Source organism: Marmota flaviventris, chromosome 4 (assembly GCF_047511675.1).
Source record: "Marmota flaviventris isolate mMarFla1 chromosome 4, mMarFla1.hap1, whole genome shotgun sequence".
Taxonomy (NCBI): domain Eukaryota; kingdom Metazoa; phylum Chordata; class Mammalia; order Rodentia; family Sciuridae; genus Marmota; species Marmota flaviventris.
The window spans coordinates 69,291,862-69,303,756 of record NC_092501.1 but is presented as its reverse complement, the minus strand read 5'-3'; positions in this window follow the sequence as shown (position 1 = coordinate 69,303,756).

Genomic DNA, 11,895 nt, shown 5'->3' with positions numbered 1-11,895 from the left:
AAAGTCCTTCTTTCTTTTTTTGTCTTCATTTCTAAAAGAATGTTTTTAAAAGAATAGAATTTTAGAATGGCATGTTTCATAGTTTTTTTTTCATTGCTTTTAAAATGTTAATTGTCTTCTGACATGCATCATTTCTGATACATCTGTGGTTTCTCTCTTTGCTTCTTTGTATGTAATGCATCTTTTCATTGTCTGCTTTTAATAGTTTCTGTTTATCAATGATTTTCAGCAATTTGATTTGGGTGAGCCTTGATGTGGTTTTTGACACTGCTTAGGGTTTTCTGAGGTTCTTGGACCTTTGGATTTATAGTTTTCATCAAATTTGAAAATTTGGAGGACATTATTTCCTGAAATAATTTTTATATCCCCACTTTTTTCTGACTCTAATTACATGAATTTTAGACCACTGTATGCTGACCCACAAGTCACTGAAGTTGAGTGTTTTCTCCTGTGTTTTTCCTCTGGGTGCTTCATTTTAGATTGTTTCTGTTCCCATATCTTTGCATTTGTAGATTTTTTTCTTTTGCAGTGCCTAAACTGCTGTAATTACATATGATGGTTTTTGTATTTTAGATTCTGTGTTTGTCATCTCTAGAAATTCCATTTGGGTGAGTTTTATATCTTCTGTTTTTCTCCTCCATATTTTCATGTTTTTCTTTAACTCTTTGAGTATAGCAGCCATATTTCAGCATTATTTTAACATGATTTCTGCTTATGCAATTATCTTGTTTATAAAATCTTTTCTACAGTTTTATTTTTCTTCTTGTTATGGTCCTTCGTTGCATGCTTAATAATTTTTTATTGGACATTGAATTTTGCTTTGCTGAGTGCTAGATTTTCTTTTATTCCTTTTTAGAGGATTGGAAATTGTTGGACAGTCAAGCAATCTATTTGCAGACAGGTTTAATCATTCTGAGACTTGTTGTTATCTCCTCACCGGCAAGTCTAGAATTCCATCTGCTCTGAGGACCTTTTGCCCTACTCTGAAAATGCACCATCAGAAGACTCTATTCTGTGCCCCTTGTAAGCAAAAATGTCTATGTTGGCTCCATAGGAACTCAAATTTGTCCCTATGTGCACTATTCACATGCTAAGAATTGGTCTGTGTACAGTTCCCTAGTAACATTCTTTCTCTGAAAGTTTTATTTCATCCACCCTTGTGTATTTTGTCTTTGAAGGTGCAAGTTATAATTTAGCCCAAGGCTGAAGGGCATGCCTCTCCATGTTTCTGGAGCTCTTTTCCTGCATTGCATTGCTGCATTTTTTTTTCCAACTAGCATTCTGACCCACAAATTTTGTTCTTCTCATCTTCCTTAAATCAACCAGAGCACTGAGCTCTTTGGGTTCTCCTACCTCTACTGCCCTCAAGGGAGAAAATCAAGGTTTTCATTGCACCCATTATTGCTTATCTCCCTCTCAGGGATTACAGTCTTATGCTGCCTAATGTCCAATGTCTGAAAATTCTTATTTATTATCTTGATTTCAGTGTCTGGTTTGGTGGGATGGTGGGATGATAATTTCAGAGCCTGTTACTTTCTAAAGATGAGAAACAAAAGTCAAGATTCTTTTAAAAAATTATAACACTCAGCTATGCATTACCATTATAACTTGATGCATGGAAGATAACTCTACAAAAGTCATATGTACCTGTTATAATTTTAAGTTTATTTTCATCTAAAATTGTATTTCTTACTATCAATATGCTATAGAAAATACTCATGTAAGCCAACCCTTTAATTTTAGATGGAAGCCTATGCAATCATTGAGTTTGGTAACTTACCCACATTATCTGAGTTCATAAATAAAATCGGATCAGAATTATATCTCCAGAATGCTGGTCCATTGTACTACTTCTACTACACAAATATTTCTTTCTTTATAAAGACTTTCTGCTTCCTCTCTAATATCTCTAATCTACTTATCTAACTTCCTCTAATTCCCTGGAACAGTTTTCACCATGATGTAGTACTGGTCCACATTGTTCCCATCTGCAAAATGGAGATAATGTTAGTATCACTGTTATTGGATTTCTGTGAGATAACACATTGAAAGAATTTAGAACAATTCAATGACTCTATGCTTTTATTCCATCAAATCCTAACTTTTCCACCTGTCTTTCAAGACTTTCCCATAATCTGAGTCTGCCTGCTTTTACAAAGGTAATTGTCTCTGCTTCCTAACCAGCTGTACATCTTTCATTCAAACAGATTTGTATCAAGTCTTCTCTCTCACACATCTCATTGGCAGAATTTGCTCACACTATTTACCTTAAACCAAATGGAGTCAAATTAAAATTAAGTCCCAACATTAAATTTCTCAGTCAAATAGGATTTTATTTCTATAGCTATATCTTAGGAAAATTCCTTTTTAATTAATAATTTATTTTCAATAGGAATTTCATGGTATATTAGCATCACTGTCACCAGCCATATCAATTAAATATTTTTAATTTGATTATGCACTACATGTTCAGTGAGTGAACATTGGCAGCTTCTAGAAAGGAGAAAACTTTTCACATTGAACCAGTTTTCAATTCCACTAAAACCCTGCTTTATGCAGAGATTGAGCAGTCAGGTGTCTCCATAGTGACAGTGTGTCTTTATAATCTTTGCAAAGACTCCAGGAAGGGTAGTAAAAAAAAAAAAAAAAGTAAAACTATTTGAGCATTTCGGTGACAAAGACATGATACTGTTATTTAGAATGAATTTAAGAATTAGTAAAAAATCTGGGTCTTGAACCGAGAGTTATTTGAATCCAAGTCCTAGGCTCTTAATGGTTGTTGCTCTGAAGACACAAGTGAATATGGCCAGAATATTCCTTATCTGGGAAGGTCAGAGCACCTGGTTTTCAGAGAATTCCTGGGGATCTGCACAGTGAACAAAGACAGAATTTAGGACAGATTAAAGTCAATAGGGAGACTAAGACAAAATTAATGTCACAATAGCCAGAGACTGAAAGGGAGTGGCTGAACCAACAACAGGGACCAGGAATGAAATGGGTAATGTCTGTACAAAGTAGGAGTGCAGGTTCATATGTAAAACAGGTTACACAAGTTCTGAGTCAAAACAGGTTGGCAGAGAACAGGGCCAGGGCTGTTGGCCTGGTTGGTAGTCATCGGGCAAACCTGTCAACAGATGTGTCATGATGACTCTTCATAACACCAAAGGTAGCAGCTAGTCACCATCTACTTGACCCTCTGCAACCTCAGTCCCCTCAATGATATTTCCCTGCAATGCTGGAGAGTCACCCAAACCTCAACAGAACACACTTCCCCCTTTAATAGAGCAGAATCTGCTGTTTTGAGAAGTCACTGTACCCTGTAAGGCCTGAGCCTTATTTTCATATCTGAGACTTCTTACCTGAAGCTGAACATTTTCACACCTTTTGTGTTCCATCTTCTAGGCACAGCCCTTTCCATGTGGGTTACAACTACTGTATCCCACTCCCAAGATGGTGCCAGGTAGACACAGGTTGTGAAACGAACCAGTTCTCTGTGAAGGCTTCCTCTCTACGACATTGTGAGCACTACCATTAATGATAAAAATCATCACAACAAAAATGCCTCTTATTTCTAGCCACTTCATGTTTTTTTCAAAGTGCTTTCTCAGGCATAATTTCCTTTCCTTTTTATTAGTTGAAATGCAACAGGGAATTGCTATGGAATGGATAGATGTTCATGTTAGTATGTTTAAACCATGAGGATCTCAGAAGCATCTCTACTTTACATTGACTGGATATCTCTGGAAAAGTTGATTTTTTAAGAATTCTTGTAATGTCCTTTTCTACATAATAGAGACATATACTTCTGCCTACCCCATATACTGTCATGAAGACCAAACACACACATGAAGCAGTTTAGAACAGCATGACACCTAAACATACAGACCCTACTGTCCTGGCTCTTATTGTCTTTAGATTTAAAGACATATTATCTTAACACTATAATTCACATTTTCCCCATACGCAAAATGGAGATTATGTTAATATTAGTATCATTGGATTGCTGTGAAATAATGCAATAAAATTTAAAAATTTAAAAAATGGAAAAATAAACTTCTTGATTTACATAGGAATAAAATATATCAAGATATTGAGTGACATGAAAAGTCATACTTAATCACAAAAGTTGTTTCTTTGCCTTCTTAAGTCATGGATATATTTTATTTTGATAATATTAACAGAAAGCATATCTATTTAATGTATTTAAGCCTTTAAAATTTGCCAGGTTCTGTACTAAGTGCTTTCTGTGCATGATCTCATATGCTTCTCATAGTATGAAGAAGATGGATTCTATGTCTCCCCCATTTTACATCTGAGGAGAATGAATGTCTGGGAAGTTATGGACCCAAAAGCTATCCTACTACAGAACAAGCACTCTTGACTAACCATGACACTCTCCTGCCTAATCACAATGCTAACCTGCCTCTTGGTGCATTTTTGCCTGTATAGTGGTATTTTCAGCCCATGTTTCTCTATTTATTCATATATTTTATCTAGTGTTGTGCTCTCTACTATGGGAAGAGAAGGGAAAGAGGTATGGAATGTGTGGAAGCAAATAGGGGATTCCTATTTATTGAGCTCCTGCTGTGTACCAACTTCATATAAGATACATATTCCCTCACTTAGTCCTCATAATCTTTATAAGTTAGACATCTGTATTATCTTGTTACATTGAAGAACCAGAAATCATTAAGTTCTCAAAGTCAAAGCAAATAACTAGCTGTCTGTTCTAGTTGCCAAGAGCTTTACTATATGCTCTCAAGGTTGTGAGCTTGGTATGGATATAATCGTAGGTGTGTGAAAGGTAACAGGATATAATAGATGTGAAATATCCTCTGAATGTTAGGCATGGGGTGTTGTTGAACCTCAAAGCATGGGAAGACTATAGAAGGCTGAAGTGTCAGATAAGATATTCCAGAGGAGGAAAAGGATGACCAATGTAGTGAAAGAAGTGTCAGAGTATCTACAGACAGATAAAAAAGCAAAGAATGTGAGGTGGTTTGGGTTCCAAATGAACTCAGAAGGGAGCCAGCTTCTTGAAGCCAATGGCTATATCTATACATTATCACATTTGCAAGCATCATCGCTCTGGTAGAGTCAATGATCAATAAATGACTAAGGCTGTGATTGTCATATCTGTTCTGAAGCACTTGATTGAATCATGTAGAAACTGGGCATTTTTATGACATATAATTAATATACCTTTGTCTAAGACTCATTTCTCAAGATTTTCTTGGTATAAATAAGAGGGCTATAGATGTGATTTTATTAAATAAGATCAGAGCCTTAAAAGAGAAAGGCTGGTGGGCAGACACAAAAGATTCACAGGGAGACACCTCTATGGTGTGTATGGCATATCATATTGGCACATTCTGACACCCAGTCTTATCATTGTCTCAGAAATGACTACACTTAGTGTTGCTGAGTCATGCAACTGAAATTTATGAGAAGTTGCAGAGCATATTCAAAATATATGTTTATGACTTAGATAAAAAAAACCATATAACCAACATTATTATCATATTTGTTTTGTTTTGTTTGTTTGTTTTGCATAGACTGGTGCCTTCTTTCCTTACAAACAACACATAGAAAGTTCTAGTATGAAAATGTTGTTTGGTACATATGGAAAACAAACCGACAAATAGGGGAAGTATATAGTTTGCCAAAACTATCACCTCCACAATCATTCAAGTTCACAGAATCTTTTAAATAAGAAAAACAATCTGAGCACTGTACATCTTATTTAGTCTTCATTACAGCCTTACAAAATGGTATTACTTGTATCTTTACCATACAGATTAGGAAACAAGATATTGGGCAACTTGACCTATTCTCTGAACTCTAGAATCTTGACTTTAGATATCTAAGCTCTTAATCTTTATGCCATAATATTGAAATGTATCATGAAGTAGCTAGACATTCAGAATAACAGGAACAAACAGGTAGACACTGTTCTTTTCTAAGTGGAACTTAGAGTAATGAAAAAAGGCAGACAAGATACTCTCCAGATATTCATTCACATTCAATTAGACACTTAAATATTTAACTATAATTGTGATGAATCTTCCTAAAAGAAGTGCTCCCTTGGGTAGACATCTCTGAGCACATAACATTTCTGTTGAGATCTGGTAATGTCTACAGGGAACTAGTGCAGATGGCAAGAAACCAGGCTTAATGAAGAAAATTAAGAAAACAGAGTGAGTCAGGGAAAGTGGGGCAACATGAACTCAAAAGAAATAAGCAGAGCATTGTTTTTAGGCCTTCCTAACCACATTGAAGGACTTAAATCTCAAGAGTGCTTAAAACACAATCAGATATTGTCTATCTCATTCCACTGCCTCTCCTGCTCCACCACCCTCCTTTCCCCTCCCTCCCCTTTGCTCTATCCAGAGTTCATCTAATCCTCCCATGCCTGCCCCCCCACCCCCACATTATGAATCAGCATCCTTAAATCAGAGAAAATATTCTGCATTTGTTTTTTGGGGATTGGCTAACTTCACTTAGCATTATATTCTCCAATTCCATCCATTTACCGCAAATGCCATGATTTTGCTCTCTTTTATTGCTGAGTAATATTCCATTATGTATATATACCACGTTTTCTTTATCCATTCATCTACTGAAGGGCATCTAGGTTGGATCCAAAGTTTAGCTATTGTGAATTGTGCTACCATAAATATTGATGTGGCTATGTCCTTGTAGTATGCTATTTTTAAGTCCTTTAGGCATAGACTGAGGAGTGGGATAGCTAGGTCAAATGGTGGTACCCATTCCCAGTTTTCCAAGGATTCTCCATACTGCTTTCCCTATTGGCTGCACCAATTTGCAGTCCTACCAGCAATGTATGAGTGTGCCTTTTCCCCCACATCCTTGCCAACACTTATTGTTGTTGTATTCTTATTAGCTGACTGGGGTGAAATTCTGACCGGGGTGAAATGAAATCTTAGAGTACTTTTGATTTACATTTCTCTAATTGCTAGAGATGTTGAACATTTTTTCATATATTTGTTGATTGATTGTATATCATCTTCTGAGAAGTGTCTGTTCAGTTCCTTGGCCCATTTATTGATTGGGTTATTTGTTTTTGTTTATTTGTTTTTTTTTTTTTTTTTTTGGTGTTAAGATTTTTGAGTTGGTGTGACTATGTTGTGTACAACCAGAGATATGAAAATTGTGCTCTACATGTGTAATATGAGTTGAAATATATTCTGCTGTCATATATAACAAATTAGAATAAATTTTTTAAAAGAAATAAAACAGATAAGTAATTTTTAAAAAACACAATCAGATGTGCAATTAAACATAATGACAATGGCTGCAACATGGAGAATGACTGCGGAGGGCACAGGGAGTAGTGAGGAGTTTGGGATGGTCCTGTCAGGGAGAAAGGCAGCCCAGGTTATTGTGTGGCTATCTGAAAACACAAAACTACCCAAAGACAAATATTTCTCAGGTCTATACAAGGGACTCCATCCTCTTTTATGGACAATCTGTAGATTTGTGCTGATATCCATGGTCTCAAAGCAAGACCTTCAAGAAAGCTGTTTTTTCTGTAGAGCCATTATTGCACCTTCGATCAACACTCTCAAAGAATTAGATCCAGAAAATTTCCAAATGCATAAATGTTGACATAATCATATTAGTCACCCTTTATCAGGAAACATTAAATTATTTAAAAACCACATAATAATTTAGCATTTGTTCGAATGGGTCAATATAACGAGCTATCTTTTTGTAACAGTAGAGGGTATTGTTTTTGATACAGGGTTATAGCTAAGAATGTGTGTAAATGCTTTTTATTTGGGGGGGATTAAGACTCAAATCTCCATCCTCGCACAGCATTAAAAAAAAATAAAATAAAGATATTGTGTCCAACTACAACTAAAAAATAAATATTAAAAAAAAGACTCAAATCTCAGTTGGAGAATAGAAGCCAAGCACTTGAAAATATGTATTAATGACTCAGAGAGAAGGAAACTTGGTAGGCAGACATTCAAATCATGTTAAACATACAATATGAAATAAATATTTAGGGTGAATACTATATAAAAAATGAGAATCTGGTTAAAGAAATGTTTGAGGGAGAAAGAAAAAAATGAGCATAAGACTTATTGTTCAGAGCTATACTAATGTAGCCAAGTACTTAAAATGTGGCTAATTCAAATTGAGATGTGTAAAAATGTAACACACACACACACACACACACACACGCACGCACCAGATTTCAAAGACTGAGGGTGAAAAAAGAATGGAAGGTATCTCATTAATAATAATATTGATTACACATCAAAATGATGGTTTTTATATATTGATTTAAACAAATTTAATAATTTCATAAAATTATAAAAAGTCATAAAAATTATATAAAATTTTATTTTATATAAATTATAAATTTTTAATAATTTAAAATGTATCAAATTATATTGGTTTAAATAAATCATTAGAATTTATTTCACCTATTTCTTTAGATTTTTTTAAAAATGTGATTAATTAAAAACTTAAATTACATATGTAGTTCACATTGGAAATTCTCTTCTAAAACTTCTGATTATTCATAGAAAACTTGAATAATTCTGCAATGTATGCAGAAGTGAGGGAATACAGATTGTATGAAAGATGTTAGATTTTGCCGTAGCAAATTACCAGTTTCAGGGTAATTTGGAGGCTGCATTGGGGGGAAAAAAACCTGCTATCAAGTTTCAATTTTTTATTGAATTAGTATGCTATACAATCTATGAATAATAAAGTACCTACTTTAGTTCAAACATACAGCAAAATTGAGTTTTTCCCGTAAATTTTATGTCTCCTCTAAAATTTGCTAGATATTGTTAAGAACATTTTCCTTTGAAACACTTAGCAGAGCAATCCAGGAGAATTCATAGTCAAGCATCTCAAAGTAAAACTGACAGAGGAAGTACTCAATTCTTCAGTCACTAGGCTACATTCTCTGGACTTCTAGATCAATCTATCCATTCATTGCTTTAATGGTGATGTTGATGGGAAGGGGGAAATGAAATCAAAATCCTCTGGCACTAAAAACCACTTACTTATTTTCAGGGATGCTGGTGAGATTTGAAAGTGATTTATCAGTAATTGAACAAAAAGAGAATATGCACTCAGGATAGATATAGGTGTATATTTCAAAAGAGTCAGTGTTACCTCTTTGTACATTCCAGTCACAATTTCATTTACCCATAAAATTGGATGACACCATATCTAAAACTAGATCCAACTTGAATTCCTGGCTAAGTGTCCTGTGTGTTTTTTAAAAAAGAATCTCCATTTGAATGTACCTCCTACGGAAATAATTCAAATGCAAAATGAGCTGTAGAAAATACCACACTTAAGTGGTGCACATTAGGCAAGCAGGGAGGCAGGTAAACCTGCTTGGAGGAGTAGATGGTATAATTTCCCCCCTTCAATGGTATGGCCCTTCCTCTTTGTTCTCACAAAGCTGTGACCTTTCCATAAATACAATCCCGATCCTGCCATTTCAGACATGGATGTCATCAAGGGCAGCCACCAGCATTTTGGGTAAAAACTTTTCTTTAAATGTAAGTTATTTTCCTTTGGCCATTTTGTATTGGGATGGGTATATGTTCAACTAATTTATTATGGTCTCTTCAGAAACCTTTAATACTTTATTTATTTATGATCAATCTATCTTTTTGCCATTTCTCCTGTCTCTTTATCATCACTATGCTGTTTTTTAAGATGGGTGTAGTTTAGTGGTCCTTAAATGAAGATTTATTGTCACCAACACTAAAGAAAACATGTTCCAATCTAACAGGGAATCTCAAAAGCAACACTTTCTTATAGATATCATGAATATTGTTTTATGGGTAAGGAAATAAAATTTTAACATGTAAATTAAAAGTATTTTCCCACAGTCAGAATGTGCTAATAAATCATTTTATACCCTCCCCCCATCTCTCTCTCATGGTTCTGTTGAACCCTATTTTAATTTTAGGGTGCAGAATGAGTTAATCATCTCAGGGGGGCAAGAGGTAAATTCCAGGCTCCCATTCCTGCAGAGTCTTACTCTAGGGCAAAATTTGTCTCAAAGGTATAAACTTTCAAATTACTTATATTTTTCAAATTCTTATTATTTTCTATTTTGTTGTTTATTGCCTAAGTCTTTAGACTTGGAATTATATTTAAGGGGAAATTATGCACCATTTTGCAAAAAGTTGATGTGTTAAGATAAAAAACAGTCTTTGGAGAGAAAGAAGCAATCAAACAAACAAAAAGACAAACCATTGCTATAGCACACATGTTTTTAATTAGATGAGAACCATTTTCATAGTTCAAGAGATGCAAGTTTGACCATGTATTTTCAGCCATCTTGATAATTCCGTGGACGGTGGTCAACAAATACGGTGCCCAAGCTGTGACAGAATTCTTAAATCAAGATATCAGAAATACTAGTTTGTCCAAAAGATTGTCCCTCAACATACATTTTGCCCATGTACCTTTCTAGCTCTAATATCATCTAATTTTGTGAGGGGAGGGAAATGGAGATAATAATAGATGAATAGAATAGAGGCTACCATTTTCTATTTCACAGGGCTAAGGAAGAATTTTCAATTTTTATTTAAATAAATGTCAATATGAATATTAAACTATATAATAATTACATATGTTACTATTATAGATTTATATATAATAATATGGATACGCATTATTGAGCTTAACACATACATATATTACTAAGTATAATATATATAATATTTAATAATATGCCGAATACTTATTAAAATAGCAAGATGATATAAGAAGAGTAATGAAACTGCCAAAAAGTTTAGTGTCATTTATTTGATACAGCTTTGTTTCTATAAAAGCAAAAGAATTGGAAGAATTCCTCAGATTTTAAGCTAACCCTCAAAGTTGAGGAAAGAATATGAGAAATCAATGATATAGTAATTTTTTGAGGTTTGAGTTACTCTATAATCCGTAAAGACCTGAGAAGTTGAACTATACTCATGCTATTTCTACATTAAATTATGGCAACAAATCAACAAAATCATCATCATCATCATCATCATCATCATCATCATCATCTTAGAACTCTCTAGAATCCATTAAAGTTTTGTAAGTAAAGATCATTTTAAAATCAAAAGCCATGAGCAATTCCAAGCACGTCCATACACCTCTGTCATCACACAATCAATCAGAGCAAAACATAGTTGAATTTTTTTTATCAAAGACTGAATGAGTATCAAGTGGTGTGTTAACTTTTCCCTGTTTCAACATGCTGAGATCTTCCTTTTGCTCCACATTTATTTAAGTAGCACAGAATTTCATATTTAACTGAAACAGATCTTAGGATTTGGACGAACACTGACCCTACCTTTGTTTCTGAAAGAATTTGACAATGAGTCCAAATGAATAGAAGTGAAACTCGTGTATCATGCTGAGTGGCAACTTAATTTTCCCTATCCTTCATGCTGTGATAAAAGAGACTGAGTTCATGTTTAGTCTCTATAGGTATAAAAAGTGAAGTAGAAAATTGAGCACATGTGCCTCCATTATGTGATATTTCATGTAGAGTTTAAAGATAAATTGTCTTCATTATTCTCTCAGGCTTCCATTCCTACCTCGTTTAAAGCAGTAGTTAAATGGTTTCTGGGTCAGCTAGCACAGCAGTTACTGCCAAAGTTGACAATAGGCCAAATACATTTAACATGTGAGTCACTTTCCTCTGCCACATTGCTAGCTCCAAACTCCTCTGGTCTCAAGCATCACCAAACAAATTGCTTCATCTTCTTTGTCGAGTGACAATCATGCATATCCTTGCGAACTTCATGGTTGACACTATATTTTCACATACTTTGCTTCATTGGATTCTTACTGTTAGACTATGGGGTTTGAGGGGTGATACTATTATTTCTGATT